The following is a 6,000-nucleotide window of genomic DNA, read 5'->3' on the forward strand; positions in this document are numbered from 1 at the left end:
CTTTGTGAACTATTTTTAACAATGGAAACAAGCTTCGATAAGAAATTGTTGCAACTCTTGTGTGGCATTGTGGGGCGTTGTATGCGTGTCCTGCTGCTCTCTGTGACTCAGGTACCTGCTGGTTTTTCTGTTGGGCCAGTGTGCAGCTGACTCCACTCAGCAATCAGTGCTGGGTATAAAAGCTGGTAGAGGCGCTGTGCAGCCCATGTTCTCCTGCAAGTGAAGGGGTGTTTGTTGAGGTCTATGTTTATTATTTAAAACACTTTGAGGATTTTCTGTTTCACATGCAGCGGAACTGTAATTTGTGACTATTTAATGTTTTATTTGTGGATCACTTAGAGTAAGACGACAGTGTTAGTGTCACGATGCAATTAATTTGACTCCTCTGGAAACAATTAAATCTGATCTTTAGTTTGATGAATGTGCGATGCTTTGACAAGGACACAGTTTTCAAACACACAAAAGCAATTTTTGTACTTCTGCCTTCATCTTTTTTTCTTTTTCTTTTCCTTTTTTTTTTTTTTAAAGCGTGTGCGTGTGTGTGTTTGTGTGTAAAGCTTTAATAGATTTCTGTTACTTTGGCTAATTATGCTCCTTTTTATCTGTAGAAACAATTGGGATCTACTTCTGTTTTCCTGTACCTGAAAAATATTCCAACCCTTCATAAGAATGTAATGTCTAAATGCGTTTGCTGTCTTTTTCGTATAATTTTACTTTCAAACAAAAACTGTAACTAATTAAATTAACGGTGATTCAGTTCAGTTTAGGTGTGTCAGTAAGCCAGAATGCCGTAACTAACATTATTAACAGCATTTGTGTTTCTCAAGTCAAAATATCCTCGATTGAGTCTCTAGCAGCAAATTATTTTTATTTATATAATTTTTATGCAAAGCTTTTTTGATCTACATTGCTATTAAAAAAAATCCTATAAATATCCAGAACTTAGGGTGACATTCATTTAAAACCTTCATACCACAGCTGCATGTTGTGGAGCATTTTAATGTGGCGCTTCAAAAATGATAGACTTGCTTCTGCCCAACTCCAAGCCTGTGTAAAATCTTTACACTCCACTCGCCTTTTCTGCCTGGATTTGGTTTCACAATGGTGGATTGAGTTCCGTCAGGACACCAGAAGTCACTACCTTCTGTCATAGATATAAAAGCTACTTTTTTAATTAGCCCTTTTAACACATTACAAAACCCCAAAAAAACCCAGTTTTATCTAAAATTGATACACTTTTTTTTATATACCTTCTTTTGAATGCTCTTGTAAGCCACTTTAGATAAAAGCAGCTTCCAAATTAATGCATCCTGATTTTGATTTAGTGTGTATCTATAAATAATTTAATAAGTATCCCTAAACCAATTAGCATTTTACCATGTTAGGAGGCACAACCTGTCAAGAGCCACCATTTTCATTTTCTAAAGTGTGTGCGAGTGCATACATGCGTGCTTGCGTCTGTCGGTGTGTATATAAGGTGAGGTGGTAGAGCCGACCTCTGCCACTCAGCTCCAGGAGCACAACCTGAAATCAATTTTCTCGATTACTGCTCTGCAGATTTTCTGCTCCAGGTTATTCCAGCCATATGATGAAAGGCCTTTTGGATAGGGGAAACCAAACAACCTGTTATCAGCTGCAAGTATCAGAAGTCACATTAGTGTTAGAGCTGCATTAATGCCTCTGGTATGAGTATATTTTTAAAGAGTGATAACAGATAGGGATGACTGCTCAGGCCACTTTGACATCTATCAGGGAGTTATGTCATTTTGATGTATAAATGACATTTTCTCTAGTAACTCACAAACCTGCCGGACATATGAAATGTATTCCCCTGTCATATTGTATACTGTTCTAATGTACTATTCTTCTTCTGTTTAATGTACAGATTTTAATCTTGGATACCAGTTGTGAAGTAGTCGCAACCTCTAATTTATTGATTCATGCTTCTTTCTTTTTTTTTCTTTTTTTTTTTTAGTCCTTAAGCACAGTTTTTGTTTTGTTTTTTATCCTTCTGGTATCACATGTCCAGATTTCTGTGTGTGTACATAATATGAATAATTTTAGCTTTCGAAAGTCAATATTTGGTGGTTGGAGGGATTTCGTGGTTCGCTAGAGACCCAAGTTCAAGTCACATTCATCACACATGGTATACTGGTATACAAGCTCAAACAGTACATTCAACAGAAGATCCAGGTGGATCCAGCAACTATGGTACGCCACTTGTACCATAGTTGCAATATCAGAACTGTTTGGCTCAGTTTAGGCAGTAAAAATAACTCACTTAAGAATATTCGTTAAAAACGACTGTGTTAGATTTAGAAAAAAAAATCATGGTGTTGGTTAAAATTCGACAGCTCCATCTTTTAAAATGCTTCTCTCTTGGTTGCCATGGCGATTCTCTGCTTAGTGTTGAGTGGGAAACTTGGCAGGTTTGGGGGAACCTACTTTCCACAGCAGCAATGCCGTCGGCAGGTAAAAGACTTAACCTACCTAGAAATAAGGCACATGTAAATTTCTGCAGTGATCTCCAGCGTGTTTGTTTTCTTTGTGTACGGCCTGTGATCAGCTAATCTGTGCTGCTGCTTTGAGGTTTACATTCTGCAATGATTATGTCCGCTTTCCAGCCCACTTTAAGCCCCGGTGCTAGTATGAGTACTTTTTTTTTTTTTTACTAACTACTTATAACAGCTTTTTCCCTGGAATGCAGTTGTGGATAATATGCTGCTAACTGAACCACTCATTACAGCCAGTTCTCCCTTCCAACCTTTGGTCACTAAGTGATGAGTGGCTCACATTTAAATCCACTGCGCAGCCCTTTAGAGTCATTTATTAACATGCAGGGCAGTTCAATTGACTTCAGTAGAATTCATGCAAAGACCGGAATAGAGGAACAGCGGGCAAATGTGATATGCTGGTGTTTGAAAGAAAAAAGGGGAAAAGGCCACACAGGAGAGGCCATTCTTTGATATTAAGAGCCCCATAATGCCATTCATCTGATTCAATGTTCATTTATTTTTATTTTACCATCAGCCAGTCATCAATATGTTACAAGACGACAGTGCTCGTTAACAACACACGGGAAAAAGTAGCACATTTTGTAAACATTTTCTATGTCAATAATCATTGCGTGTGCTTACTTTGAAACTGTAGCTGACAACTTTTGGGGGGTTTTGTCTCTTTTGCTTCGCTTTCTGTTTTCTTTTTTGTTGCATTTGAGTTTCAATTGAATTTCAAAGTATTGTTCTGGTAATTTATGCAGTACATCAGAACACTTAGAGAAAACTTATAGAAAAAAAGAGCTTGAAATACATTTACATTGCAAACATGTTTTGCTTGCAGTGCTGTGATTACATTATTTTATAAGCTTGTATTCTGCTTTGTTGTTGTCCACCTGTGTATAACATGTTCCTCCCTTCCCTGCCAGTCTAATCCTTTTAGTTCTGTGAACTTCTTACCCACTGAAACAGATCATTTCTTCCCTCCAACATGCAGGCAACATGCAGCGGCACACTATCTAGCGGTAGCCATGTAAGCTCACATTGTTGTCCATGGCAGGTGCCCCATGCTGTTTGCCCCAATAAGATGGAATTACCCAGACAGCCATGGAGCCCTCCCAATGGGGGAAGAGGAAAGTCGTAATGCTGTTTACATCAGTGCGACGCTGCCGCCACTGCTGCAGACACACCATGCCACAGATTAACTTAATCTCATGTCACAACTGCAGTGAAAATGTCACTTCCTGAAAGCTTATTCCCACAGATGATTTTTTTTTTTAAATTAAAAAATGAAGGGAGGGAGGAAAAAAGCATCTAGGATTCTTTTAAGGATGCTGCATCCAAAAGTAAAGTGAATTTCCTGTGCAAAAAAGACCTGCTCTGAGGGTGGGCAAGCTGGGTAAGTCTGAATAGGGGTGTTTTTTTGCACACTTGTCACTTGTCTCTACATTTTTATTATTCAGGGAGATACAGACTTCTATTTCTTCTATTTGCACTTTGATTCCAACATCCAGAGACCCAAATCTGACTCTGGGCCACTGTCTTTGCTAATGTCAGAAATAAATATTTGATTTGAGACGTTAAATTCTGAAAAATAGTCAAGTTATCTGAAATTGGTGTAACATATGCTTGTTAATAAAGCTCTTGCTTTCTTAAAGTAGATGTTTTAGGAGGTTGCTAGTCTGGAGCAAACATAATGCCACTATCTTTGCACTAGTGGCCATCCTAGGAAACTTACACCAAGGTCAGACCGAGCAATGCGTTGAGAAACTGCAAATAAACACAAGAACTACATTTTAGACTCTACAGGCCTCAGTTAGCATGTTGAATGTTAAAGTTCATGACAGTACAGTTAGAAAGAGACTGAAAAAGTATGGCTTCTTTGGAAGGGCAAACAGAAGTCTGTTCTCTCTAAAAAGAAGAGACACCTTAGGTATGCAAAGCTGTATCTGGACAAACAATAAGATTTCAGTGGATAGACTAGATAGTTTTGGCCATAATGCACAGTGACACATTTGGCAAGAACTAAACACAACATATCAGCACAAACACCTCACAGCAACTATCAAACATGGTTGATATGGGTGATGGTTTGAGTTTGTTTTGCAGCTACAGGACCTGGGCACATTGCAGTCATTAAATTGTGCACAAACTTCTCTGTATACCAAAGTATTCTATAGTCAAATGTGAGGCTACCTACCCAACAACAAAAGCGTGGTTGGGTCACGCAACAGGACAATGATCCCAAGCACAGCAGCAAATCACCAACAGAGAGAGAGCTGAAATGGCTGAAATAGAATCATGGTGTTGCAGTGGTCCACTCAAAGTCTAGACCTGCGGTTCTTAACCTGGGTTCGATTGAACCCTAGGGGTTCAGTGAGTCGGTCTCAGGGGTTCGGCAGAGCCTCCGCCGTGACATGCAAGGCTCATTTTGTGCACCAGTAAAAAACATATCTCTGTCTTGAATTTGAAAAAATCATATTTTATTTTTCACTAAAGAGGGGTTCAGTGACTGCGCATATGAAACTGGTGGGGTTCGGTAAGTTTAAGACTTGGGCGCATGCGCACGCAGCGACCGGCAGTGAGAGAGAGCTTGGCATCCTAAGTTTTTAAGTTTTTATTATTTCTTTTCGGTTTTATTTGTTGCCGTGTGTTTTGGTTGAAAGAAGTGACAGTTTCTTACAAAGTGACACACGCTCCACAACAGTGAGAACGTCATGGATTCTTTCTTCTTCATTTTGGTTGGATTTCTATTGTGCTGGCTTGTTTCCAATGAGGTGGGCGAGGCCGTGAGTCAGCTGAGGATTGTTTACTCCCGCGACGAACTGTTACAACTTAACTTACCGTATGATGGTAAGGACCTCACCTCATGTATACCGGATTTTATACATAAAGACTCTAACAGAACGAGTGAGAAGAGGAAGAGGAAAAGAGGGAGACGTGGAGGTGTTAAATTGCGTATGAGGAGACAACAGGTCAGTCGGTTTCCCCTGCCGTCTGTTATCCTTGGAAATGTTCAGTCTCTTAGGAACAAACTGGATGAACTCCAGGGAAACGTCAGGTTCCAGAAAGACTTCAGGGACAGCTGTGTAATGGCTTTTTCCGAGACATGGCTGACGGAGCTGGATCAGGACGCCGATTTTTCAATCGACGGTTTTGGAGCTCCCTTCCGCCGGGATCGAGATGCACGGGTAACAGGGAAATCTCAAGGAGGGGGAGTATGCTTGTATGTGAACAAACGTTACTGTAGCGCTGTGACTGTTAGAGAATGTATTTGTACACCAGATGTTGAACTTTTATCTGTGTCACTGCGCCCTTTTTATCTCCCTCGTGAGTTTCCACAACTTTTTATAACCGTAGTTTACATTCACCCGAAGGCTCACCCCGCCTCCACTTGCAGCATCATTTCAGATGTAGTGCAGAAGCTGCAGGCGCTTTCTCCTGATGCACCAAACTTTATAATGGGGGACTTTAACCATGTCTCCCTTAAATCAACTTTGGGCAA

Source organism: Mchenga conophoros, linkage group LG10 (assembly GCF_057382185.1).
Source record: "Mchenga conophoros isolate Kocher_MC1m ecotype Shallow Benthic linkage group LG10, M_conophoros_male_GT1.1, whole genome shotgun sequence".
In the NCBI taxonomy this organism is placed as follows: Eukaryota; Metazoa; Chordata; class Actinopteri; order Cichliformes; family Cichlidae; genus Mchenga; species Mchenga conophoros.